Source organism: Petromyzon marinus, chromosome 9, assembly GCF_048934315.1.
Source record: "Petromyzon marinus isolate PM22_M1 ecotype Great Lakes invasive population chromosome 9, UKy_Petmar_22M1.pri1.0, whole genome shotgun sequence".
NCBI classification, from domain to species: domain Eukaryota; kingdom Metazoa; phylum Chordata; class Hyperoartia; order Petromyzontiformes; family Petromyzontidae; genus Petromyzon; species Petromyzon marinus.
The window spans coordinates 2,344,130-2,371,772 of record NC_133675.1 but is presented as its reverse complement, the minus strand read 5'-3'; the positions used below and the strand labels follow the sequence as shown (position 1 = coordinate 2,371,772).

At 53.2% G+C, this 27,643-nt stretch overlaps 1 long non-coding RNA gene across 1 annotated transcript in view; it reads left to right on the top strand.

Moving 5' to 3' along the window:
• The window catches only part of LOC116940708 (uncharacterized), a 110,542-nt gene that overhangs the window by 53,781 nt on the left and 29,118 nt on the right, over nt 1–27,643 (top strand). The window contains exon 2 of the long non-coding RNA XR_012941291.1: nt 1,666–4,123. This is a non-coding gene — a long non-coding RNA (uncharacterized LOC116940708). The remainder of the gene's footprint in view (nt 1–1,665; nt 4,124–27,643) is intronic.

Below are 27,643 nucleotides of genomic sequence, written 5' to 3'. Positions count from 1 at the left end.
TTCGTTTGCAACGTCCTCGTTTCCAGCGGCTCCCATTTCCCATGTTGTTTTCTCGCTCTTCCGGTCGCGCCCTCTGCCCGGCTGTGTTAGCTTCGCTCGAAACAATGCCCCATTCGCACGCGATTTGCATAAACCGTGAAGCGTTTTATTACAATTAATTACGACTCCCGCGATCCAATGCCAGGTGTTTGTAGGTCAACGATGCCTCCAATGTGCGCGTTCATCATTACCCTGATACACGTGCCCAGCCCCCCCCGCCCCCCGGCTCTGTCTGTCCGTGTGCATTGATACTTCGACATGTGTAGGACACTACTACTACTAGCCTTGCCAGTACGCACGGCTTTCATTACCGGTCACACAGAGTCAAAAACGTGAACTCCCGTCTTCTATTCAGTGCCCGATTAAGCTAGTGCGGGGCCAGGAGCATATGCTACTTCTGCTACTCGGATAATCCGGCACTGCGTCTATTCGGGATTCTAAGACGCTCCGGGAAGGAAGACGCGCCCCCAAGACATTCAGGAATGAACACACGCGCACCTTTATTATTGTATAATTGTTTTGCTTTTGTAAATTTCGGTGACCCTCCCGCCCCTGGTCTCACTTTAAGATGTTTTCTTGTTCATGTTTTTTTGTTTGTTGCGGTTGCACCCGATTCAAGAGCCGAATGGCTCACAGGGCTCTACCAAATAAATGAAACTATGGAACTATGGAACTCTTCTTAAGTTCTCACCCTGGTTAAATAAAAAATATATATTAACCTTGAACCTATCGGATTATAAGACGCACCCAATAAAGGGATACACATCTGCTCACACACGTACACCACACATAGACCCCTCACAGACTGTTGAGGCAAGTGCTGTTAGCGAACATCTATGAAGTCCCGAACGGCACACGAGGGGTTGTTGGGTCGCCCCAGCACCACTACGCCCGACCGCCTTTGTCTCCTCGGTGCCCATGCTTAACAGACCGCACCAGGTGCTCATTTGAAGCCGAGTCGACCCCAGGACCGGTTCAGATAATCGTCACTGGTGTTGGTTGCCGTGAGCGGGATTCGAACTCGTGCAGCAGCTGCGTTCGTAGCGCAGCGCAGCGCTAACCGTTGCACCACCGCTCCCCAATTACGGTGACGCCACCACGGCGCACGTTCCCGGCCAGGTGCACTTTGAGGTTGCCACGTGAAGTGTCGAAGGCCTCGCTGCTGACAGGAGGAGGTCTCGGGACAGACCCAGCAGAGGTGCCATGGGTCGGCTGACTGAGATGACCGGTAGATGCACCACCACCGGCTGTACCCCCTACCGCGCCAGCTCGCTGCATTGTACCGCTCCCCACGTACACACACACACACGTCCACCGGATTACCCCCCAGCCGTCTCTTCAGTAACACTACATTCTGCGTCTTATATAATCCGCATCGCCGTACGGTGTAGAGTTCCCCCATGTATTGCCGGGTTCATCATCGCGTGGCCGAGCGGGGCGCTTCCACACCAGGAAGTCGTGGAACTTACGCGCAGTCGCGGCGTCTCTTTGTACCTCGCAACGTTTTAACAGTTTTTTTGCGTGTGGTATGTTTACGTTTATTTCCAAACACGGTTTATTTTAATACAGGGCCACCCCGTCGTCGATTTTCACCACGTCGTCCTCTGCCCTTGACTGATGTTGCAGTGGCCCAGCGTGGTGGTGGTGTTGGTGGTGGATGAAATGGTGAATAGTCAAGGCCCAAGCAGTGGTGTGGCCCGGGTCTCGGGGTGGAACTTTTCGCTTCGAGGTCTCAGGGTGACTTAGGATGGCGCTGCAAGGTGGCCCTGCGAGGGGGGCTGCAACCATCCGAGGTACAAAACCCTGACCAGGTACACATCCGGAGAGAAGCGGGGATAGCTACTGTGCAGGTAAACAAAGACGCGTTCGTTGGCTCGAGTCGCGTGTGTGTGCGCGTTTTTATTCATGAGCTGGGCACAGGCTTTATTCAAGGCTCTCCAGTGCAACGGCTGTGAGGACGATCCTGGGAAGACGAGGACGCGTCGATCAAGCGAGCTCAGCCTCTGGCGGCCTCGGCCTACAGGGGGATCGGCGTGCCTGGAGGCTCGATGTGGCCTAGGGTGGAAAGTGTGGCTTGTGGAGGCCCACCAATGTGACCTCGCTGTGGCCGAGTTGGATTTAACAACAAAAACACATCTCGGTTGCCGAGCTAAAGGACTCAAAAAAGCCACGCGGCCTAGCTAGAAGTAGCCACTGTTGAAGGTGTGCCCCAGATACATCGGTGATTAATTGGGCGAGGTTGTAAATAGAAGTTTGAAGGGAGGGGAAGAGACAGACCGGAGGGAATTGGCCCACCCGCACCAGTGGCCGAAGTGGCCCACTGGGTCGGGGTGGCCCAGGGTTGGGGTGGCCCAGGGTTAGGTTTAGGCCCGGCTGCCTTGGGGTCTCGTAATTGCTAACTGGCTACCCCCCCACCCTACTCTCCCGTCTCTCTGGCGGAGATTTAAATGAGAGTTGGACATGAACACGGCACTGTACGTGAATGTAACTGTTTTAAATGGAGGGTAATTATGTAAATTACAGTCAAAGTGAATTCGCTTTGACAACTGTGCACGATATGTGCTCACGAGTAACGCGTGTGTGACTTGAACAACAACAACACCAACCAACACCCAACCAACGTCTGTAATTCGTGTGTTTCCGCAGCAATCCTTAAACGATGCATCATCGATTACTCGTTTAACATCGATGTTCACACGCGCGATGACAAGCCATCGTTGTTTATTGGCAGACCTTTAACTGCTCTGTGTTTATTATTTAAGCGGATATGCTATTATACTGTCATCCAGCAGTGAATTGGCCATGGCTGATGATGCTGCTGCTGCGAATATGTAATTTAAGATGATCAAGTTAACCAAGTGTATGAAACTACTCGGTAAAAACTCGACAAAGAGAATCGATTCTTGAGCCGGCAACTTCCGCAAGGCTGGGTTCGAAACCAGGTAGGTGAGTTGGAGCTCACGGACACATTGCCAATGATGGCACAACATAAACTTGTTCGTGTAGATGCTTCACAGTAACAGGTTATTCCAGCTGTGTGTGTGTTACACGTTGATTTAGTGTGCGACCAATACTCTACAGAGCTTATACGAGACGTTGCCCCACGTGGCAAAGTTGTGTGCTGCAGAGACTTCAGCAGTAGCTCTGTACTCTGTGGAGTCATCCTCCGAGGAGCCGTTATCTGACACACAGGTGATAGATGATGCGCCGCTGGCTGCGACAGTTCCAAATGGGAATTTCTTCGTCAATTGACATGAATTTAAATATAATTTGAGGGGTCAGGGCGGCTTCTTGTCATTGCTGAGAGTAGTTGAGCTGTCACGTCATCTTCTAGGGCCATTCTCTGACACACGGTGGTTCACCACTCACTTTGAGGGTTACGAATTGAAATGTCCTCGTCCCGTGACACATAACGGACGCCTGTGCAGCACAGCCGGGATACAATTTGGAGGGGGTAGGGAGGGAGAACGAGACACAGAGTAGTTACTGATCAATTTCAAATCCTGCATGGGGGTTGACACAACCGATCATTTTTCCGGGGTCAGTGAAATGGGTACCACTATGTGGGGGTGGTCAAAAGTGGCTGTTCTACGTATATACTCAATCCGCCATAGGAATGTGGAATTTCCACTGCTGGCTCAGGGCTGTACACAAAGGAGATGAGCACCGTCTCAATTCTCATTTGAGCATGAAAGTAGACTTTCTTTTTGTTTGTTATTTGACCGATCAGCGTGGTGAAGTACGGTACCAGAGAAGGCGAGCGACCCGCACGGCGTGGGCAGGCCCTCGTCTACCACCAATAAACAGCGCCGCTGAAGGCTGCAATCGCTAAAGGGTTCATACGCGAGACGACCATGTGCCGGGTTCATACGCGAGACGACCATGTGCCGGGTTCATACGCGAGACGACCATGTGCCGTGTTCCCGTTATCAGGCGGGTGAGAGACCCCCAGCCCACAGCTCCCGTCCACCCGAGAGGACGCGGGGGTCACGCGTCGACGCCGACCCCCGGACGCCACGGTGGGAGGGAGGGAGGGGGGGGATGCCCAGGTGCTGCACTCGCTGAGCTGCTGAACGCTCTGCTGGTGAGTAATGAGGACACGGCACGGCTCGGCCTCGCCGCACACGGACAGGCGCCGCGCCCCCCCCCCCCCCATCGTGTACCGGGCGCCACGGTGGCGAGATGTTAACTACCTCGCCTGATGGCGACGGTGTCGTGTGGGGGATTAGCAACGGGGTGGCGTGAAGTCTTGACGACGTCTGGTCAAGAACTGCGGGAGATGGGGAGTGTATCTCATCATTAGAGATGTTTCCTGGGATTGAGTAACAGTTAACAGTTCATTAGATCTTCTTTGGTTCTTTCGGTAAAGTCACGTAGAATGAGAATAAAATAATAAAATAACACAATAAAATTCTCACGACGTTTCGGCCACAACGCAAGCGGCCGTTGTGGCCGAAACTTCGTGAGAATTTTATTGTGTTATTTTATTATTTTATTCTCATTCTACGTGACTTTACCGAAAGAACCAAAGAAGATGAATCCTTGCAGTCACGAAAGCTTTAAATCGAAGTTCATTAGATGTAAGTATGTATATTGAGCTGCTTTTGTACTGTGCATAGCCAACCAAGCTGATCGGATGTGCGGGATAAGGACAACAAACTGAACGCATAAAGCAGTTATAAAAGAAATGAGTTTCAAATCTGTTTGATGTAAAAGTGCTTGGGTCCAGTGGCTTCATAATATCGGAAGGAAGAGCGTTCCAGACGGCTGCAGAAGCGCGTCTGAAAGCGCGCAATGCAGTGACCGTCTTTGTTCAATGGTTAGCCAAAAGCTGCTGCGGTGATGACTGAAGTTCACGTGATGGTTTATCCCCCTTGACGAGTTCCATCAAGGTAAAGGAATGATGATGTTAGCATGCACCTGTTGAGGCCGGTATGACGCACGAGAGGCGGTGGTGTGCCTAGCGACAGAGAGACCCAGCCGCCTCTATTTCCCGAGTGCTGATCGTACCAGGAACTTATTTAAGGTTGATATCTATGGGTTCCTTTTTGCCGTTGTCAAGATGATGAAAAAAACAATGATAATCATCTTGATATCGGCAGAAAGGGTCCCATGCTCAACCAGATCTATTGATGCTTTGGTATTTGCATTGCATTAGTACTGTACACCTTTTGGCGTTCTCTGGTCTAATACAGGTGAGACAAACCCATTAAGGAGGCTGCCTTCGGTGTAGGCTAATCAGATAATGCATATATTACAAAAGCACGTTTGTATGTATGTTTTACCACAAGCACGTGTGGTTAAAGCAAACTTGATGAATTACAATACGTGTCTATTTGGTGTTTGAACATCTTAAAACTTGTATTATTGCCGGAAAGGGTAAAGTAAATTCCAACACCCATGCAGATATGACTTGCCACCGATGATAGACATGGTTAGCAATCACACTTGAGTTAGTGCGTGTCCTAGCTTTAACAGATTGCTAGGACACGTGCAGGTTCCTCGCCTTAACAGACTGCTAGGACACGTGCTGTTAGCGAGTGCCTATGAAAGTCGACACGGTACACGAGGGAGTTAAGTGGCCTGCACCATGCCGAACCACCTTTGTCTCCCTCGTGTAGATGTTTACACATTGCAATAGCTACGCAGTTGAGGCTGAGTCGACCTAGGGGAAGCCCAAAATCGGTTCAGGTAATTGTCACTGGTGTTGGCCGGGAGCGGAAATTGAACTCGGGTAGCCGGGTTCGTAGCGCAACGCGCTAACCGCTAAACATACACACAGACATATATCTGCCATATAGCTTTAACATACTATTGGGGCAAGTGCTCTTAGCAAGCACCTATAAAGGCCGACATGTATATACACACACACACAAACGCACACACTCGCCAGCGACGTCCACAGGGCACAGCTGCTCGAGTTTCACAACCTTGCCCACTGCATGCCGGTGCTGCAGCACAAATCCCAAAATAATCCGCGACAACATTTTTGAAATCGCTGAGCGGCATCGAATAGGAAGTTCACATTCACAGGACGGCAATCTAATTGTTATTGAGATCTCTTCGCTTGATTCAAGAATGGCTTTTAAAAAATATCCGCTTGGTGCTGAGGGGTTGAGGGTGAATTACCCACGCCACCTCCCCCCCCCCAACCCCCATGCATCACCTGCACAGGGATTGCTCCGATTTGTAGGAGGGTGCACAGTATCACAGAAGAGATTTGTTTAAAATGATTCCAACGCTGCCTGCCGAACCTTCCCCGGGCCAGGCTTGCTCAGTGTGAGGTCGCCCATTCTCCTTTCCTGCTCCCATAGCCTCTAACTCCATCCCCCCAGCCGCCCGTGCTGTGGACTCGCTGCCTGCCCCAGTTCAATGCCTTCCTCTGTTTCCTCTGCCTACAGTGAGGGAAACAAGTATTTGATCCCCTGCTGATTTTGTACGTTTGCCCACTGACAAAGAAATGATGAGTCTATAATTTTAATGGTAGGTTTATTTGAACAGTGAGAGACAGAATAACAACAAAATAATCCAGAAGAACGCATGTCAAAAATGTTATAAATTTATTTGCATTTTAATGAGGGAAGTAAGTATTTGAGCCCTCTGCAAAACATGACCTAGTACTTGGTGGCAAAACCCTTGTTGGCAATCACAGAGGTCAGACGTTTCTTGTAGTTGGCCACCAGGTCTGCACACATCTCAGGAGGGATTTTGTCCCACTCCTCTTTGCAGATCTTCTCCAAGTCATTAAGGTTTCGAGGCTGACGTTTGGCAACTCGAACCTTCAGCTCCCTCCACAGATTTTCTATGGGATTAAGGTCTGGAGACTGGCTAGGCCACTCCAGGACCTTAATGCACTCCTTTGTTGCCTTGGCCGTGTGTTTTGGGTCATTGTCATGCTGGAATACCCATGCAAAACCCATTTTCAATGCCCTGGCTGAGGGAAGGAGGTTCTCACCCAAGATTTGACGGTACATGGCCCCGTCCATCGTTCCTTTGATGCGGTGAAGTTGTCCTGTCCCCTTAGCAGAAAAACACCCCCAAAGCACAATGTTTCCACCTCTATGTTTGACGATGGGGATGGTGTTCTTGGGGTCATAGGCAGCATTCCTCCTCCTCCAAACACGGCGAGTTGTGTTGATACCAAAGAGCTCAATTTCGGTATCATCTGACCACAACACTTTCACCCAGTTGTCCTCTGAATCATTCAGATGTTCATTGGTAAACTTCAGACGGGCATGTATATGTGATTTCTTGAGCAGGGGGACCTTGCGGGCGCTGCAGGATTTCAGTCCTTCACGGCGTAGTGTGTTACCAATTGTTTTCTTGGTGACTATGATCCCAGCTGCCTTGAGATCATTGACAAGATCCTCCCGTGTAGTTCTGGGCCGATTCTTCACCGTTCTCATGATCATTGCAACTCCACGAGGTGAGATCTTGCATGGAGCCCCAGGCCGAGGGAGATTGACAGTTCTTTTGCATTTCTTCCATTTGCGAATAATCGCACCAACTGTTGTCACCTTCTCACCAAGCTGCTTGGCAATAGTCTTGTAGCCCATTCCAGCCTTGTGTAGGTCTACAATCCTGTCCCTGACATCCTTGGAGAGCTGTTTGGTCTTGGCCATGGTGGAGAGTTTGGAATCTGATTGATTGATTGCTTCTGTGGACAGGTGCCTTTTATACAGGTAACAAGCTGAGATTAGGAGCACTCTCTTTAAGAGTGTGCTCTTAATCTCAGCTCGTTACCTGTATAAAAGACACCTGGGAGCCAGAAATCTTTCTGATTGAGAGGGGGTCAAATACTTACTTCCCTCATTAAAATGCAAATCAATTTATAACATTTTTGATATGCGTTTTTCTGGATTTTGTTGTTATTCTGTTCAAATAAACCTACCATTAAAATTATAGACTGATCATTTCTTTGTCAGTGGGCAAACTTACAAAATCAGCAGGGGATCAAATACTTTTTTCCCTCACTGTATGTCCGACTGCCTCCCCGTCTCTATAAAGTGAATACGCCTGCTGTTTCTCTACGGCGTCTTGAGGCGTGGTCGCATTTAGACACTAAATAAATTATCGTTTGTATGGACTCGCATAGGGACCTTTGACTACCTCAATAAAAACTATTAATCTCACCGTTTATGTACAGCGTTGATGTAACAGTTGTATTGTATCGACTCATTCATATACTCCGAATCAAATCTAATAACTCAAATGGACTCATTGACTCACCGGGCATCTCTATGACCGACTTGCGTCTCCCTCCCTAAAATAAGCACGCCCCTCACCGCCCCTCTTCCCCCGTATCCGCACAGCGTCTCGGGACGCTGCGACGCGATCCGAATCGCGTCGCTTCATGACGCGCACGTCGGATTTTCAACGGACGGCCGCAGCACGAGTGGACACTCGCGCACAGCGCCGAGGCGTCGCGTTTCTCTGGGCCGGCCCCTGGAGAGCACGCTGGCTGGCGAGGGGTGGCCCGCCCGGCCCCCCACACGTGTTATAAATTAGGCGCTTATGGAGCGAAAACAGTCGCCCTCTCACAGGGATACGCGACCCCTTTTGTAGCGACTTCCTGCACGCCGGCAACACGGCCCCGGCCCGCGGGGTAGGGTCGGGCGATGGGCTGGGCGTGGAGGGGTGGGTTCTGCGTCTCGGGGTCGCTTGGAGGGGTTTGGGAGAGGGGAGCAGAGGGGGTGCGGCGGTGCATGGATGAGGACGGGCCCCGCGCGGCACGGTGACGCGTTCATGCCCTCGTTGATCGACGCCCTGGACACCGTTGCATTTGAGACGTTCCATCTGAAGGGACGATGTGCAATGGTTTTTTTTTAATTAGTGCATTGAAAACTACGCGTGGTGAGACGGAAATGATGGGATCGGTGCTCCCATCACGGCTGCTTTGCGCTCTCCCCGTGCGTTCGGGTCGTACCGCGAGAGCACATGGCGCAGAGCCACGCGGTATGGCCGCGACGCAGAAGAGCGGCACCACCCTTCTGGGCCGCTGGTCTAAAGCGGCGTCGCGATGTCACACGACATACAAGGCATGATGGGAGGCTCGAGGCCGTGGCCACAGTTGCACCTTTTGGTCTCCAGAGTCACTTTGTGCCTTTGGTGTTGTTGTTACGCTTTATTTATTTACAGCCCGCACATGCGAGTTTCTCTACGTTCACAGAAAGCGGGCAGAATCGGTCCTTACTCATTACTGTGATTGGCAGTGTGAGTGCCGGGAAGGCACACGGTTAGGGGGCGAGGGAACGCACGGGTAGAAGGAGTGGGGACCCACGGGTAGAGGGAGTGGGGACCCACGGGTAGAGGGAGTGGGGACCCACGGGTAGAGAGAGTGGGGACCCACGTGTGATTGTGGGAGAGGTCACATGACTCAAGGAAGGGCATTTCCCTTCCGTAAGCTCTTTTCCGACTTGCGTCAATGCGCGCTTTCCCGAGCCATTTCGATTCCCCCACTCACGATCGAGTGCGTCCAATCGCGCGTGCAATGGTTAAATGTTTACCATTCATGCAAATCATGTGCGATTATTTGCAACGTTGACATTGGTGCTCATGGGGCAGACGGGACGGAGCGACGGGAACGGACACGGGACGGGGTACGCGAGACGGAATTTGAATCTGCTCTCGAATCGAACGTTGGAATTGTGACGACTCGTAGGTTCGCTGGGAGAGGAGGGGTTGGATCGGGCGACCGCGCTCGGTTTTTTTTTCCACGGCTGAATCATTGGCGGAGAATGACGGTAAGTTCCAACGTGGGAATCTTGGAGAGATGGGACGGGGCGAGGGTTATGCGTTCGCTGGCAGATGTGTTGGCCTCGGCAAATGAGAACCACATTTTAAAATATTTTCGCTGAAGAGAAATTTGCTCTTTAGTGTGTGGTTTGTACGGCGTTCATTCTCTTTTTTTTGTTACTTTGGCACTGCATTAAACATCGCGCGTGTTTGTACTCCGCAGCGAGCGTTTGAAATGATCCTCTTCAAACTGCAGCTCTGTGTTTGGCATCGAATGTCGCGGGTGCTCGGTTACTCCGCTCCCTGAATCTTTCGCTGACATCCGATCGCAGAGTTTATATATTTTTTTTCCTCTTGCGACGATGCAATGATAACCGCCTCTGAAAAAGAAACGAATTGTTTTCCGTTTTTTTTTTTGACCAACCTACAGGTGAATATCACTTCCATAAATTATCTTTTTGACAAAATCCGACTTGGTTTATCCGGCTCGCCACCTCGGCGGACATCCCCCGTCACGAGCACGTTGCCAAGGAGCCTCGTTCCAATCGCCGTGACCACGCAGGTGACTCAGGGCACCAGGTGTGCCGGCCGCACGCACAGTCGCCGGGCAGCCAGGTGCGCGGGCGACAAGGTGACGGTTCCATCCCATCATTCCACGGCGAGATGTTATCTCCCTCGCCGTGTACGCAGGAGGTCGTGGGCTCCATTCCCACCCTGTCCTGGGTCCTTCGGTGTTTCCTCACACTCAGAATCAACACGCGTTCAGAGTGTTTGGCTGCTATAAAATGCCACACGATAAGCCACTTGGTTGAGCTATCATTTGTGGCCAGGTCGCTTCTGAAAAAGAGCTGCATAGCTCTCAGCGGGCCTTTCCTCATGAAAAATAAATCGGTGAGTAAATAAGTGAATAAACTACCGGGTGCCCTGCCCGGGATCGCCTGCCGGACCTGGAGCCAGGCGTGCCGTGTTCCGGATCAGGACAGCACAGGCCACCGTGCGGAGCTCTGCCGGGGTCTCGCCGACGGTTGAGTCGCACGTTTCTCAAGGAGATTTGTTTCCCCCCCCGTCCTGCCCGAGCACTCGCGGCTACGCGCTCGCTTTCGCGAAGCTTCCGCAGCTACGCGACGCGACAACGCCGCAAGGTAATCGCGAGCCGCCGAGGCGGCACGCTCACGTGCCGCAGAGTGGCGGCGCGGGCTTGTGTTGACCCCGCAGAACCGCAGTCGCGCCGACGAGCGTACAGTGAGTGGGGCGGCGGCGGCATGCATCGTTGTGCCCGGACCCGTGCTCGTAAACAAACACAAACTGGAACTGTTTATTCATCCCGCACAGCTCCGGCCTCCTTCACGCACCACCTCAAGTCTGCCCCCCTCCTACGCCCGACTCCGAACACAACTAAACATCTCCCCGTGCCCGCAACCCCCCCCACCACCCTCCTCCTCGTCACCTCCCTCTGCCCCCGCGCCCCTCTCCGTGCCGCCGGCCACGCCCTCTCCCCAGACGGAGCTGCGGAGCCGTCCTGACGCCAGCTCGGAATGGAGCTGCCTCCCGTCTGAGGCCGCCGCTGCCTCCTCTGGGAGCCGCAGCCTTTGATGTTTATTGCCCAGAGCCACGGGTCTGCAGCCGGCCACCAGTCTCTCTCTCCTCCACCACCACCACCACCACCACGCTCTTACCCCCACTGTTTCCTGCTCGCCCGCTCTCCTTTAACTCGCTCCTCCCGTAAACTCAGTCGCTCGCTCACTGCTTCTTCTGTAAACTCGCTCGCCCGCTCTGTGGTACGCTCGTTCTCATGTTAACCCACTTGCTCGCTCCCTAGCCTGCTCGCTCACTCGCTCGCTCACTCATTCCCCTCTAAAACTCGCTCATTCCCCCCCACGAATTCACTCGCTCAATGCCTCTTCTTTAAATTCGCGTGGTCCTTCTCTAAACTCTCTTGCCCATTTGTAAACTCGCTCACTGCTGCTCCAGTAAACTCATTCGCTTGCTTATTTGTAAACTCGCTTGCTCATTTGTAAAGTTGCTCGTCCATCTCCGACCTCGCTCGCTAACTTTGCTGTAAACGACCGAGGTCTCTGCAACCTTGCCCGCTCGCTCTCCCAACGCCATGGCGGGTCAATGCCAGCCTCGTTCCTGCTTAGTTTCCTGGCTCTTCTCTCTAACGTGATTCCGAACTCATGAGTAACCCCCACCCCCCCCCCCTAACCACCACACACCTGCCCCCCCCCCCTTCTCACCCCCCCCCCCCCCCCCCACTGCTACAATTCAGACCTACCGTTAGAATAGAGTGGACGGTGAGATGGGGGAGGGGGGGCGGTGGTTGTGGGGGTGGGTGGTTGTTTTGAGGTTGTGTAGGAGGCGGTGGCTGGGTGGGTGGGGTGGTGCCTGGTGGATGGTATAAGCAGTTAATTTGTCCCCTGATGAAGTAGGTTCTGTGCCCGAGCCCAGGAATCCGAGCCTTGCAGACATCAAAGGGCAGAAGTAGCGGCAGCAGATAAGTGCTGTTGGGAACAATGTGCAATCTGAAGGGCCCTGTTTGGTATACAGCCCTTGATGTAATTGGGCTCACTGCGTGCAGGTTTAACCAAGCCTTGTGTGTGTGTGTGTGTTTATGCGAATAGACGTTATTCCGTCACCGTGGACGGATGGGCAGCTGCCTGTGTTGGTGTGGTTGTCTGCTCGGTTTGAACGTTCGTTTGCCAGGCACCATCATTCTGAATTTGGTGCAACCTCCCGTGTTGCGTGCTCATCTCTCACATCATCTGTTTGCCTGACTCCCCCCCCCCCCAACGCCTCCAATGCAAAAGAGACTGACTCTGGAATAGGCTCCCTCATCGCTTTATGCAAAGGTCACCGCTTTGTCTGTTGTCGGAGCGGAGGCACAGCGGTTAGCACGCTGCGCGGTGAACCCGGCCACCCGAGTTTGATTCCCGGCTGCGGCTACCATCAGTGGCGAGTGACAATCCGAACGAAACCGGTCCTGGGGACCCCCACCTCCATCGCCATCCCACACCGACCAGCTTGGAGAGACCGTCATCCAGCAGTGGATTGACAACGGCTGCGATTAACTTTCATTGTCATTCGTGTATGGTGCCGCTCGTCGCGTCGTAACCCAGCGCGGGATCCTGCTGTCTCCGATCCGCTCAGATGACGGCGATGATAAGGTTTTTTCTCTCCAGAGCACCCATCCGTGCGCCCTCGCCCACCCGCGGCCAGAGTTCCATCCCCTTCCTACCCACGCGTGCGCGATCGGCCGACGCTATCTCCTCCAAACCGCCAACCCCACTAGCCCCGCCGTCACCGCTCGGGCAGATGGGGCCACGCCACCGCTCCGCCTCCCTGCTCCGGCCACCGCCTCGGCGCCGCCAAACGAGGCCCCTTATCATGGCCAGGGGCTCCTGGCAGTTGGCACGCACGCACACACGCAGGCGATCGCACGCACACACGAGTGCACACACGATCTTGCACATGCACAATTGTGCACTCACACGATCGAATACGCGCAGAACCACGAATGCACACATGCACACATACGATCGCACATACACACGATCGCACATACACAAGATTGCACGTACACACAATCGCTCGCACGATCACACGCGCTCACACACACACGATCGCACGTACACACGATCATACACATGCGCGCATACACGATCGCACGCACACACACACGATCGCACGCACACACACACGATCGCACGTACACGCTATCACACGCGCGCGCACAGAGCCACGCACACACTTGCACGTACTGCTGGGGACTGATGAACTGCCGTGTTCATCTCTGTGACGTGAGATGCATCGTGTTCGATGGCAGCGATATATTACTCGTGTTGTTACCCACAACGACAATTGACATTACGCGAGCAATTCAAGGCTCGTTTTCAGAAGTGTCCTCCCGGGTGATTTTTGGTCATTGCAACTTTATTCCGCGTTCGTTTTCAAAAAGTAGCGTCGAAAAAACCTCAACTGGAGGCTAAAAATAATGCTGCGATTATTGCTACAAATAAAAGGCATCGTAAAGAAGCGTAATCTCTGCATCATCGTAAACAAAATCGTAATCGCCGCACTAACCCTAATCACGCGAGGGTAATGTGCCGAGGCGGGGGAGCGGTGCGAGGGTTTGGGTTTCTTGTTTTAAACAATTTCAAAGTGTAAACTTTAAATTGTGGAAAATGTTGAGGATGCAAAAAAAAGATACGGAGCCACCAAATAACTAAAAGCAACAACAAAGGAACGGGGAGCTGCCTTGTGCTCGCCGCGTCTGGCCGTGAGTGCTGACTGGATCTGGCGGTGCCCCCATGCCCTCCGTCTCCGCGCTGGCGAGCGCCTCCGAGTTGGCGATGCCTCCTCTTCCGTTGTCGGAGCGCCTCCTCCGGGTATCCCTGGGTGCCCGCGGTCTCTAAGTTCGGCGGCGAATGTCCGAGTGGGCACCCTCTCCTCGAGGTGTCCTCGTGTAGACGTTGTCTCCGAGTGGTCGCTGGCATCCTCTGGCCGTGTCCGCACCCTGGCGGCGTCGCGGATCTTGCCGTGCGCCGCGGCGTGGCCCCCGCGTCCTCCGCTCTTCTCGTCTCCCTCCGCCGTGCCGCACAGCGGGACAGCGGGGTCGTCGGGGTCGGTGGTGGGCCGGGGGGCGGGGGGAGTGAGGGGGCTGTGAGAGTGCCGGGGTCGTGATGATTGCGGGGGGCTGTGAGAGTGCCGGGGTCGTGATGATCGTGGGGGGCTGTGAGAGTGCCGGGGTCGTGATGATCGCGGGGGGCTGTGAGAGTGCCGGGGTCGTGATGATCGTGGGGGGCTGTGAGAGTGCCGGGGTCGTGATGATCGTGGGGGAAAGAGGCCCCGGTGCCATCTCCCCCTCCCTCGTGCCAACCTTCCCCTCTCCCCCTCCCCAACGCTCCCCCGATTGCGCACATCCGACCTCCCCGGGCCAGTCTCTACGGCTACAGACTTCCCTCACAGGAGAATTCCCTCCAGTTACCCGATCAGTTTAACCACTTTAAATGCCGTCTGGAGAGCCGCTGTGTTGACATTTGCCTCTTTTTTTTTTTGAACTGCGTGCGTCTCTCCGCGTGTGCCTCTGCTGCAGCTATTTGCTCGCTGGCGCTGAGCCGATCTAATCTGCGGCCCTTGCTCCAGAGAGCGAGCGATGTCAAGTCGTCCCCGCGCCGCCGCCGTCGGCCACGTCGGCTACTTCAGCCACGTCGGAAAGTTGGAGGGGAGATCAAAACCCGGTGCCCTGGCAGAGGGCGCCTAAGCCGGGCCGCGGCCGTGCCCGCCGAGCCGTGGCGCGCCGGTGGCCCCGGTGTAACGGCGCGCCGAGCGCGGTGCCCGTGGAATGCCGCGCACGCTGCGAACCGATGATCTTTTCGCTTGCGCCGATTCGTGTCGTTCAGGATACGGTGAGGTTACGTTCGGGGTAGTGGCGCGCGGGGGGGAGGGGGGGAGGGGGGGGCGGCAGCGAAAGGATGTTTCAACACAAAAACACCGACGTGTACGGGTTGAGAGTTGGTACGTGGGCGAAAGTGATCGAACATTCCATCGAGCCACTGCCACAAATTCATCGGATGACTGGGGGGGTCGGGGGGGGGGGGCGTGGGGGGGTCGGGTGGGAATTGTCAAGGGCCGACTGCCACGTTTCGTGTATTCGTCAAACCATTGACTTGCTCCCGAAGTCACCCATGTTTTCGAGCACTTTGTTGGCACGGATTTGAAATGTTTACCGCGAGGCGGTGGTTGTTGAGACCTCGTCCGGTGGACAATAACGCCGCGCTGTCACGAGCCGAGGACACGACAGTGGAAGCTTCTGATGCCAGGATTCCCTGCGGAGGTCTGCGGGTCCTCACTATAAACGAGCGGCGCATCCTGGTTTGCATGAATTGGTATGAAATTCCTAGTGCTCATTTATACTGACAACCGTGCTCCCTCTTTTGGTGGCCCTTTTGCCATCGGTGGCGTGGGCCCGCAGTTGAACTGCGGCTTCTTTACGTTCTACACGAACTTTGCGACCTCATTGATACGTCTGCTCGTGTATTGTGACTCCATTATCTCACCGATAATTTTTTTTTTATCTTTATTTGCAAGAAGACCCGGGGTTTCCTCAGTAGTTTGTTAAATCTAGCGCACTGGCTGCTGCTGCTGCTGCTTCTGCCGTCTCAAAGCAGAGACCGTGCCAACCCACAATGGCCTTGCCGCCGTTTGTGTCGTCTGGAGGGATCGGTGCGACGATCGATCCCAGTCGGCATGACCAATAAGCGCCGCTCGGATTACAAAGAGAGCCTCGCAGCGCAAAAATATGGACAGCAGTCTGACGTTTCAAGCAGTTGCCCCTCCCCGGAGCAGAGTTGTGAGAGTGGGCAAAGAGAGAGAGAGAGAGAGATTGAATGACTGTGAGTTTGAAGACGGCGCTTTCAAATGAGTTTTGTACTCAAGTTCTTATTCGCTCGGCTTTCTCTTGGCCCAGCCGTGAATGCTGCTGCTGTTGCTGCTGCTGTGTGGGTGATGCTGGGGGCAGCCGGCCGGTGCTGTCTGGAGCTGCAGCCCTGGTGGGATGATGCCTTCGGTGCCAGTGCTGCCGTAGAGCCGGGGCGCTGGTTGGGGTGTGGTGGTGGTGGTGGCGGGGGGGGGGGACCGGAGGGCGACTCGGATACGCAGCCCCCCGATTTTTATCTCGCGTTCCGTGCTTTGACCCAACAGGGGAGAGCAGTAGATTGGGAGTAAATGGCTTGTGAAATGGAGAGATTATGTAAAATGTTTTGCAATAAACATCGCGTTTGGGTCCCTGCGCTCGGGCAAGATGCACGGTGGCGACTCACGTTAATCGCTGCCCTTTGATCCTTCGGGATGGGGGGGGGGGGAGCAGGGGAGGGGGCAGCGCGTGGGGAGAGGAAGGAGCCAGGGTTGTGGGGGGGGGGGGTGGTGGAGGCCGAGGGGAGACATTTAAAGAGGGGACCTCACCCTGTTACGGATGGTTACGCGCTAAGAGTCTGGAAACACAAACACGCAAACACGCGCACACAAACACACAAAGCGGGGAGCGCGCGGCTGTTTACATCGCGCCGGGGATCTGGGGCGGCAAGGGAGAATTATGTTGTTAGAAATAATTTTATGAGGGGGAAAAATGGAAGGGGAGAGGGGAGGGGGGTCGCAGATCAAGCGATGGTCTCCAAAAAAAGTAAATGTGGAAAATTATGAAGGCACGAGGAGAGTTCAAGAGAGGGAGGGAGGAGAGGAGAGAGGGTGGCGGGGAAAGAGAGGAGAAAATGTGTGCAGGAAGAAGGGGTGCGTGAGTTGGGAGAGAGCGAGAGAGGGAGGGAGAGCGAGAGAGGGAGGGAGAGCGAGAGAGGGAGGGCGGGCGGCAGCCGCAGCCAGCGACACATGCCCTCTGGGGGAGAGAAAATAATCCGTTTGAGAGCGTGGCCTATCATCCCAAGCCACTCGCTGGGAAACGGGTCAAGTGGTTAACTATTTAATTACTGCGGTGATGCTTAATTACCTTCAGCCATCATTAACGGATGCCTGATTTAATTAAGGATGTCACTGCAATTTATTCCTGCTTTGTTATGAAAGCGGTGGGAAGCTGGCGGGGCGGCAGGGCCTACACGGCCGCACATCCCGAGCCCCGCCGCCGCCGCCGCTGATTTGTGTCCAATTTTCTAAGCTAATATTTATTCGCAAGAAAAATAACAAATAAATTACAGGGTGATTTAAGCGAGGGTTTTATTTTTACTCTCGGCAGTGTCAGGAGAGGATGCGCGGCCCTGCGAAGCCAACGCGGGCCCGCCTCTTAATCCCTGCAAATTATAAATAATGAGAGCGAGAGAGAGCGAGCGCCAGCACGGTGCGCGGCGCGTTCGCACACCGAGGGCGGCCGCGGGCCGCGGTGAGCGAGGGGGGGACTCGGCCCAGCGTGATGTTACATCAACGTCGTTTCCAGGCCAGTCCTCCGACTACACCGATCGTGAAAATTATGTAAATCACACACCGAGGGAGACTTGTGTTATTGTTCAGCGGTTTCGCGTCCAGAGAATGAGTGAAAACAAAACCTGGCACGGAGTCCTTGCCTCGAATATTTTTCCCCAAGCATCATCATCAAGCTCAAGTTTGTCTTGTTCAAGCGGATGGGAATTCAAGAGACCACGATAGAGCAGGCTCATTTGCAAGAGTAACCTTGCAAGAGCTGCTCGTGTGTATAATCCCGAGTGAGCAATTTTGCGGTGTCATTTTTCAACTTTGGCAAATGTGGAGCCAAGCACCCGATGGCCCACTCTTGCGAATGGGGGATCTTGAACGGCGCGTGGTCTTGTCACACTCGCAGTATTAATCACGCTGGCTGCTTCGGGTCGAACCGTAAGCCTCTGCAACAAGCCGCTAATGCGCAATGGCAACAATCGGTTGGATGGATTGTCACGATTCGGGAGTCACTGTTGGATTCAATAACCGAGTCAAATTTGTGTCGTTTGTACCCCTCTCATTTGTATCGTTTCTCATTTTCTCCCATCGCGTTTGTACTGTCTCGTTTGCACCACTAGCCGAAGTTTAAAATTAGCATGTGTTTAGCATGTGTTTAGCATGTGTTTTACATGTGTCATGAGATGTAATTTCTCACTCGTGTGATCCGTCGTCGCGTGAAACGGGAGCATCAGGTTCCGTTTCAATTGGAGTAACGCGCCCAGCAATGGCATCACCACGTTCATATTTCATCATCATCAGGAGTATCATCAACATCATGCTCAATCCGCTGCTGGATGAAGCTAAAGTTTTGTGGCCACGCGTGCCCTGCCTTCGTGTGACCTGCGCAGGCTGATGGAGCAGTGGATTGACCATGGCTCATGATGATCATGATGATGGGCGGGGGTGGGGGGGGTATGTGCTCCGCTTGTTCACGGTTGCAATCCAGCGGCTGCCCTGGTTAATACCGCGGATGCGTCAAACGCACAAATACACGCGTGGTGTGCGTCACGGTGGACGTTAAAGATCCCCGTGATGTCATTGGCAAGAGTAACCCATCGTGTGCCAGTGTCAGGGTCAATTGGAAGCTACGTAGCAATCATCGCCCCCCTACCTTCAAACAAAAAACGAAGACTAAGCTATTTTGATTTTACCAGGTCAGGCCCACTGAGCTATATAGCTCTTTTTAAGCAGCGATCTGGCCACAAATGATAGCTCAACGAAGTGGCTTGTCACGTGGACATTTATAGCAGCCAAACACTCTTAAACACGTGTTTCTAAATGTGGAAGGAAAAACCAGAGGACCTGGAGCAATATCCACGTGACCACGGGGAGAGAGACATGCAAACTCCAAACATACAGTTGTCAAGGTCGGGATCGAACCCACGACCTCCTGCATACCACGCGAGGTTGTTAACATCTTGCAACTTGTTAACAATTTGGCAGGACCCTCCTGAAAACGAGCAATGGGGCCTACCTGGGGTAAACAAGCGGAGTAACAACAATGATGATGCGGATGATGAGTCCGGCGGGGTGCGAGCGCCTGCCCCCCCGCTCCCCCCGCAGCTGCGTGCCGAGGCCGAGGACGCGCCGCTTGCGTGCACCGAGGAACGCCGCCGCCGCCGCCGCGGCAGCTCGGCGCGCGCCGCGGGGCGGACGGTCCGGCGCGGCGGCGGCGGCGGCGTCGGCGAGGATTCCCCCGCGGGGGCGGGCGCCGTCTCCGTGATTTACGGCCTCTCGCGGACTGCCGCGTTGCTTCTTCGTCTCCTCGCCCGCACCGCGGTTGGGGCTGACCTTCCCGTCACACGTGCACTCCGTTGTTTTGGTTACCCCGGGGCCTCCCTTGAAAGTGACCCCCTTATTCTCAGCAGGCTCTCACCTGGTTTAAATAAAGTTTCCTCCCCCGCCCCTGTAGCGCGCGGGCTTTGGAGGGGACGTTAAAGACTCGGCGAGTAAGCACGGGTCACCTTGCGTTAGTGTCACAGCCCCAACGTGTTAAGTTTGAAATTTGCTGTAAACCAACTTCCGAAAACCTTTCGTCGACCCCCCCCTCCCGGTGACTACCGTGGTGAAGTATGGTGAAACACTCTCAACATGGTGTGGAGAGGCTTTCATCCGGCAGTGGATCGTCAAAGCGCTGTAAAATAAAGAAGGTGTTGCGGTGAGTTTATTACAGCCGCTGCGGTGTTACACCTCAGCCCTTGATCCTGAAAGTGATGTTGCATTTGGTGCTTTGAGTAAAGTTTCTAATGAAATAGTTACGCCACTATCACGGTTAAAATGTGCATTTGGCTAAACGGTGTGATCCGTCATCGGCAAAACGATGCCGACGAGTTGTGGTTTGATCGCCGGCGCGCGCGCCGCCGTGCCGCGCCGTGGCACGGCACGGCGCGGTGTTCCCGGGCGAGAGTCGCGACCTCGCCCACAATCGCGGCCGTTAACCGGTGCCGGAAAACCCAGCCGACGTCGCTTCTCGTCAATTACAGCGGCCCCTGCGGCACCGCAGCGGAGCGCGCTCCTTCACGGCTCGGAGCACTGCTCGGCGAGAGCGGGGATTGCTCTTCTCCCGTTGCCCGACTGCTGCTGCTGCTGCTGCCCGGGCCTCCGTGATGTCACCCAGTTTCGCCGGGCGGTGGGAGGGATCGCGGATAAGGAGCGCGCCGCGGCACAACAACAGCCTTTGTGTCCGCGGGCGCGAGCGCTGTTTGTGTACCTACTCGTTCCGGGATTGTCACGCCCACCCTTTGTAGTAATCCACACAGAAGCAGGACTCGGGACTCCTCTCTCTCTCTCTCTGTCTCCATCCTTCATCCACACCCCCATCCTCCTAAGAGAACCCAGCTCCCCCCTCCACCCCCCCTGCCCCCACCTCCTCACCCCCCCCCCCATCGCTTTGCAATAAAAACTGGAGCCACAGTTAGTCATCTTTGGCTTCTCGCTTGCCCGCTCTTTGTGTGCGCAATAAACTGTGCGTAAGGATCATTATGCCCGTACCCTCTCTCTTGGAGATTAACGTGCCAGCTCTTTGTGTCTCTCTGACCGCAGGGAGCTGGGGGATTTTTTTGGTAGCGACGCTGCTGAATGGACTGGCGCTGTGCCGCTCTTTATTTCTGGCTAATAGGATTAGCCGGCCAAGGAAGGGCTCGGCGGCGAGAAGCCTGCAAGGGGAGGGGGCGGTGCGGGGGGCTCCGTGTCCCCTTCCACCCCCCATCCCCCACGTTACCTCCCCCCCCCCCCCCCCCGGTGCCGGGGTTCGCGGGGGAGGCGCACGAACGACTGCTCGGCGTGAGAGTGAGCCGGCCGGCGTGCCGAGGCGGCCCGAGCCTGGGGGGGGGTTGGGGAGAGGCCGTGCTCGCTGCCACGGATCTCCCAACGTGCCTTTGGGTGGCGCCGCTACGCGCGTCGTCCTTTCACTCCGCGTGCCGAGGGCTGCTTCTAGCGAAACGTCGGACGCCACGTCGAACGCCGTGTCCGACCGGGCCGCAGAGTTGCCAGAGGCCGTGTCTGCTGCCGTCGAAGAGAACGTTGCAGCCCACGCCACGAGTGGCAGCTGTGGCCACCGCCCCAACATTTCCGTGTTTTGACACCACATTTAAACGTAGCGTTTCGTAAACAAATACTTTTAATTGGCTACTTCTCCGAGGGTAACGATCCCCACCCTCACTTCGCCCCCCCCCCAACGCGATTTGATGAGCTATCACGATGCACTGATTCTCAATAGCCGTCAGATTTTTTTCTGATCTCTTTACAAGCACTGATAATCACGCACAGCACCTGGGGATTCCATAATCGATCTTTACGCATTGATACGTATACTGTTGGCATAACAATCAAAGCAGTGCACCGCTACGTGCCTCTTGTTCAAGTGCTTTGCTTGCTGAGTTTGCTAGTTGTAGAGTTTGCTGGTTGCTGAGTTTGCTGGTTGCTGAGTTTGCTGGTTGTAGAGTTTGCTGGTTGCTGTGTTTGCTAGTTGTAGAGTTTTCTGGTTGCTGAGCTTGCTGGTTGCTGAGTTTGCTGGTTGTAGAGTTTGCTGGTTGCTGAGGTTGCTGGTTGCTGAGCTTGCTGGTTGCTGAGTTTGCTGGTTGCAGAGTTTGCTGGTTGCTGAGCTTGCTGGTTGCTGAGTTTGCTAGTTGTAGAGTTTGCTGGTTGCTGAGCTTGCTGGTTGCTGAGTTTGCCAGTTACTGAGTTTGCTTGTTGCTGAGTTTGCTGGTTGCTGAGTTTGCTGGTTGCTGAGTTTGCTGGTTGCTGAGTTTGCCAGTTACTGAGTTTGATAGTTGTAGAGTTTGCTGGTTGCTGAGTTTGCTAGTTGTAGAGTTTGCTGGTTGCTGAGCTTGCTAGTTGCTGAGTTTGCCAGTTACTGACTTTGCTAGTTGTAGAGTTTGCTGGTTGCTGAGCTTGCTAGTTGTAGAGTTGGCTGGTTGCTGAGCTTGCTAGTTGTAGAGTTGGCTAGTTGCTGAGTTTGCTGGTTGCTGAGCTTGCTAGTTGTAGAATTTGCTGGTTGCTGAGCTTGCTGGTTGCTGAGTTTGCCAGTTACTGAGTTTGCTAGTTGTAGAGTTTGCTGGTTGCTGAGCTTGCTAGTTGTAGAGTTTGCTAGTTGTAGAGTTTGCTGGTTGTTGAGTTTGCTGGTTGCTGAGTTTGCTGGTTGCTGAGCTTGCTAGTTGTAGAGTTTGCTAGTTGTAGAGTTTGCTGGTTGTTGAGTTTGCTGGTTGCTGAGTTTGCTGGTTGCTGAGCTTGCTAGTTGTAGAGTTTGCCAGTTACTGACTTTGCTAGTTGTAGAGTTTGCTGGTTGCTGAGCTTGCTAGTTGTAGAGTTGGCTGGTTGCTGAGCTTGCTAGTTGTAGAGTTGGCTAGTTGCTGAGTTTGCTGGTTGCTGAGCTTGCTAGTTGTAGAATTTGCTGGTTGCTGAGCTTGCTGGTTGCTGAGTTTGCCAGTTACTGAGTTGGCTAGTTGTAGAGTTTGCTGGTTGCAGAGTTTGCTGGTTGCTGAGTTTGCCAGTTACTGAGTTTGCTAGTTGTGGAGTTTGCTGGTTGCTGAGTTTGCTAGTTGTAGAGTTTGCTAGTTGTAGAGTTTGCTGGTTGCTGAGCTTGCTAGTTGCTGAGTTTGCTAGTTGTAGAGTTTGCTGGTTGCTGAGTTTGCCAGTTACTGAGTTTGCTAGTTGTAGAGTTTGCTGGTTGCTGAGTTTGCTTGTTGCCGAGTTTGCTGGTTGCTGAGTTTGCTGGTTGCTGAGCTTGCTAGTTGTAGAATTTGCTAGTTGCTGAGTTTGCTGGTTGCTGAGTTTGCTGGTTGTAGAGTTTGCTGGTTGCTGTGTTTGCTGGTTGCTGAGTTTGCTAGTTGTAGAGTTTGCTGGTTGCTGAGCTTGCTAATTGTAGAGTTTGCTGGTTGCTGAGCTTGCTGGTTCCTGAGTTTGCCAGTTACTGAGTTGGCTAGTTTTAGAGTTTGCTGGTTGCTGAGCTTGCTAGTTGTAGAGTTTGCTGGTTGCAGAGTTTGCTGGTTGCTGAGTTTGCCAGTTACTGAGTTTGCTAGTTGTGGAGTTTGCTGGTTGCTGAGTTTGCTAGTTGTAGAGTTTGCTAGTTGTAGAGTTGCTGGTTGCTGAGTTTGCTAGTTGTAGAGTTTGCTGGTTGCTGAGTTTGCTTGTTGCTGAGTTTGCTAGTTGTAGAGTTTGCTGGTTGCTGAGTTTGCTTGTTGCTGAGTTTATAAGTTGTAGAGTTTGCTGGTTGCTGAGTTTGCTGGTTGCTGAGTTTGCTAGTTGTAGAGTTTGCTGTTGCTGAGCTTGCTAGTTGTAGAGTTGACTGGTTGCTGAGCTTGCTAGTTGTAGAGTTGGCTGGTTGCTGAGTTTGCTGGTTGCTGAGCTTGCTAGTTGTAGAATTTGCTGGTTGCTGAGCTTGCTGGTTGCTGAGTTTGCCAGTTACTGAGTTTGCTAGTTGTAGAGTTTGCTGGTTGCTGAGCTTGCTAGTTGTAGAGTTTGCTGGTTGTTGAGTTTGCTGGTTGCTGAGTTTGCTGGTTGCTGAGCTTGCTAGTTGTACAGTTTGCTAGTTGTAGAGTTTGCTGGTTGCTGAGCTTGCTGGTTGCTGAGTTTTGCCAGTTACTGAGTTTGCTAGTTGTAGAGTTTGCTGGTTGCTGAGTTTGCTGGTTGCTGAGTTTGCTAGTTGTAGAGTTTGCTGGTTGCTGAGCTTGCTAGTTGTAGAGTTTGCTGGTTGCTGAGCTTGCTGGTTGCTGAGTTTGCCAGTTACTGAGTTGGCTAGTTGTAGAGTTTGCTGGTTGCAGAGTTTGCTGGTTGCTGAGTTTGCCAGTTACTGAGTTTGCTAGTTGTGGAGTTTGCTGGTTGCTGAGTTTGCTAGTTGTAGAGTTTGCTAGTTGTAGAGTTTGCTGGTTGCTGAGCTTGCTAGTTGCTGAGTTTGCTAGTTGTAGAGTTTGCTGGTTGCTGAGTTTGCCAGTTACTGAGTTTGCTAGTTGTAGAGTTTGCTGGTTGCTGAGTTTGCTTGTTGCCGAGTTTGCTGGTTGCTGAGTTTGCTGGTTGCTGAGCTTGCTAGTTGTAGAATTTGCTAGTTGCTGAGTTTGCTGGTTGCTGAGTTTGCTGGTTGTAGAGTTTGCTGGTTGCTGTGTTTGCTAGTTGTAGAGTTTGCTGGTTGCTGTGTTTGCTAGTTGTAGAGTTTTCTGGTTGCTGAGCTTGCTGGTTGCTGAGTTTGCTGGTTGTAGAGTTTGCTGGTTGCTGAGTTTGCTGGTTGCTGAGCTTGCTGGTTGCTGAGTTTGCTGGTTGCAGAGTTTGCTGGTTGCTGAGCTTGCTGGTTGCTGAGTTTGCTAGTTACTAAGTTTGCTAGTTGTAGAGTTTGCTGGTTGCTGAGCTTGCTGGTTGCTGAGTTTGCCAGTTACTGAGTTTGCTTGTTGCTGAGTTTGCTGGTTGCTGAGTTTGCTGGTTGCTGAGTTTGCTGGTTGCTGAGTTTGCTGGTTGCTGAGTTTGCCAGTTACTGAGTTTGCTAGTTGTAGAGTTTGCTGGTTGCTGAGCTTGCTAGTTGCTGAGTTTGCCAGTTACTGACTTTGCTAGTTGTAGAGTTTGCTGGTTGGTGAGCTTGCTAGTTGTAGAGTTGGCTGGTTGCTGAGCTTGCTAGTTGTAGATTTGGCTGGTTGCTGAGTTTGCTGGTTGCTGAGCTTGCCAGTTGCTGATTTTGCTAGTTGTAGAATTTGCTGGTTGCTGAGTTTGCTGGTTGCTGAATTTGCCAGTTACTGAGTTTGCTAGTTGTAGAGTTTGCTGGTTGCTGAGCTTGCTAGTTGTAGAATTTGCTGGTTGCTGAGCTTGCTGGTTGCTGAGTTTGCCAGTTACTGAGTTTGCTAGTTGTAGAGTTTGCTGGTTGCTGAGCTTGCTAGTTGTAGAGTTTGCTGGTTGTTGAGTTTGCTGGTTGCTGAGTTTGCTGGTTGCTGAGCTTGCTAGTTGTAGAGTTTGCTAGTTGTAGAGTTTGCTGGTTGCTGAGCTTGCTGGTTGCTGAGTTTTGCCAGTTTCTGAGTTTGCTAGTTGTAGAGTTTGCTGGTTGCTGAGCTTGCTGGTTGCTGAGTTTGCTAGTTGTAGAGTTTGCGGGTTGCTGAGCTTGCTAGTTGTAGAGTTTGCTGGTTGCTGAGCTTGCTGGTTGCTGAGTTTGCCAGTTACTGAGTTGGCTAGTTGTAGAGTTTGCTGGTTGCAGAGCTTGCTAGTTGTAGAGTTTTCTGGTTGCTGAGTTTGCTGGTTGCTGAGTTTGCCGGTTACTGAGTTGGCTAGTTGTAGAGTTTGCTGGTTGCTGAGCTTGCTAGTTGTAGAGTTTGCTGGTGGCTGAGCTTGCTAGTTGTAGAGTTTGCTGGTTGCTGAGTTTGCTGGTTGCTTAGTTTGCTGGTTGTAGAGTTTGCTTGTTGCTGAGCTTGCTAGTTGTAGAGTTTGCTGGTTGCTGAGTTTGCTGGTTGCTGAGCTTGCTAGTTGTAGAGTTTGCTTGTTGCTGAGCTTGCTAGTTGTAGAGTTTGCTGGTTTGCTGAGCTTGCTGGTTGCCGAGTTTGCCAGTTACTGACTTTGCTAGTTATAGAGTTTGCTGGTTGCTGAGCTTGCTAGTTATAGAGTTTGCTGGTTGCTGTGTTTGCTGGTTGCTGAGTTTGCTGGTTGCTGAGCTTGCTGGTTGCTGAGTTTGCCAGTTACTGGGTTTGCTAGTTGTAGAGTTTGCTGGTTGCTGAGTTTGCTGGTTGCTGAGTTTGCTGGTTGCTGAGCTTGCTGGTTGTACAATTTGCTGGTTGCTGAGTTTTGCCAGTTACTGAGTTTGCTAGTTGTAGAGTTTGCTGGTTGCTGAGTTTACTGGTTGCTGCGTTTGCTAGTTGTAGAGTTTGCTGGTTGCTGAGCTTGCTAGTTGTAGCGATTGCTGGTTGCTGAGCTTGCTGGTTGCTGAGTTTGCCAGTTACTGAGTTGGCTAGTTGTAGAGTTTGCTGGTTGTAGAGTTTGCTGGTTGCTGAGTTTGCTGGTTGCTGAGTTTGCTGGTTGCTGAGTTTGCCAGTTACTGAGTTTGCTGGTCGCTGGTTGGCAAAATCGGTGCTTGCATCATCAAGAGGCGAGGAATTCAGAGGTCTGCCTCCTCGGCCCGAACGGAACCATCCACAGGAGTAGCGCTCTTCCGTTTGTCAATAACCAAGCAGCAATCGATTGGTCGGGTCCCCTCTGCTCTCTTCCCAGAACCCCCATTGACGACGCATTTCTTAGATTCACCGTAGATGACGGGGGGGGGGGGGGCAAGTGCAGCTACGCCCTCGTCCTGTCCCTTGGAAGTACCCGGCCATGTGAACCGTGTCTGGGGAAACCAAAGCTGCAGCTAGCTGGCCGAATCGTCACGATCCCGGCCAACGCGTGACTGCAGTTACACTTCACATAGGATCGAGAGACATCCATTTTATTTATTTATTATTTTTTCTTGTGTACGTATGTATGTTGAACTTCTTTCGCCCCATACGTAGCCAACCGTTCTAATCGGAGGTGTGGGATCCGCTGCTCTTAACCGTGTAAAGGCATTCGCTAAATAAAAGAGCGCGGAGATCCCACTGGTGGTGTTGCGGCGACGCGCATTTACGCGGCAGCTCTGAACCGGTGGCACGTCGCTCGGCTCGGCTTAGGCCAAGGCCCACGCGAATTTTATTAAAAACGCAGCAACCAAGAGAAATGCGGTGTTGTTCCGCGTCGGCTGAGAGCCCCATAAGTCTCCTTTTGCCATGGAGACCAGCGCTAAAGTTCCCTCTGTTTATTTCTGTAATCCTATTACTGCATTCACTGTAAATTCTAATTAATGTCATCTTTACATTCCTTCGTCATTGCACTGCTAGATAAAGGCCTTCCTACCTCGTGTCAGTCATGGGGGTTGTCTGACCATACTTCACCACACTGGTCAGTGCAGGTTGGTGATGGTTATGGCCCAAGACTGGTTCCGATTCCGCTCGCCAGCGGTGTTAGCCACGGCCGGGAATCGAACTCGGATTGCCGGCTTCATAAGCTCATCGCGCTAACCACTCTGCAACCGATCCTCCGCATGCGTGGAGTCGAATCGGTGCTCGCAGGCATTGCACCGCATCACGCCGCCGCCGCCAGAGGCCGTTGGGCCATGCGTGTGGGGAGCGAGGGTCAGCAGCGCTCCACGGCTTCGCGCGACACTCCCCCACAGTTTCCTTTACAAGGGCAGCTTGGAGCCCCCTCAGTCCAGCGCCCGCCCGCCCGCCCGCCCGTCTCTCCAAGCGCTCGCCCCCCGGCGTCCGCGATGAACCTAACCAAGCGGCGCTGTAAGTTCATCCCTCCGGCGGCCCTCTCCGTTGCTCGCGCGGCCCCCTGATTGTGAGCGCTATTCTTTAAAGGGCCATTTCCTTTGGCCACGGGGGATTCGCGCTGGGCTTTAGACGTGGCCGGCAGCAGATGGGATTACGTGTCATTA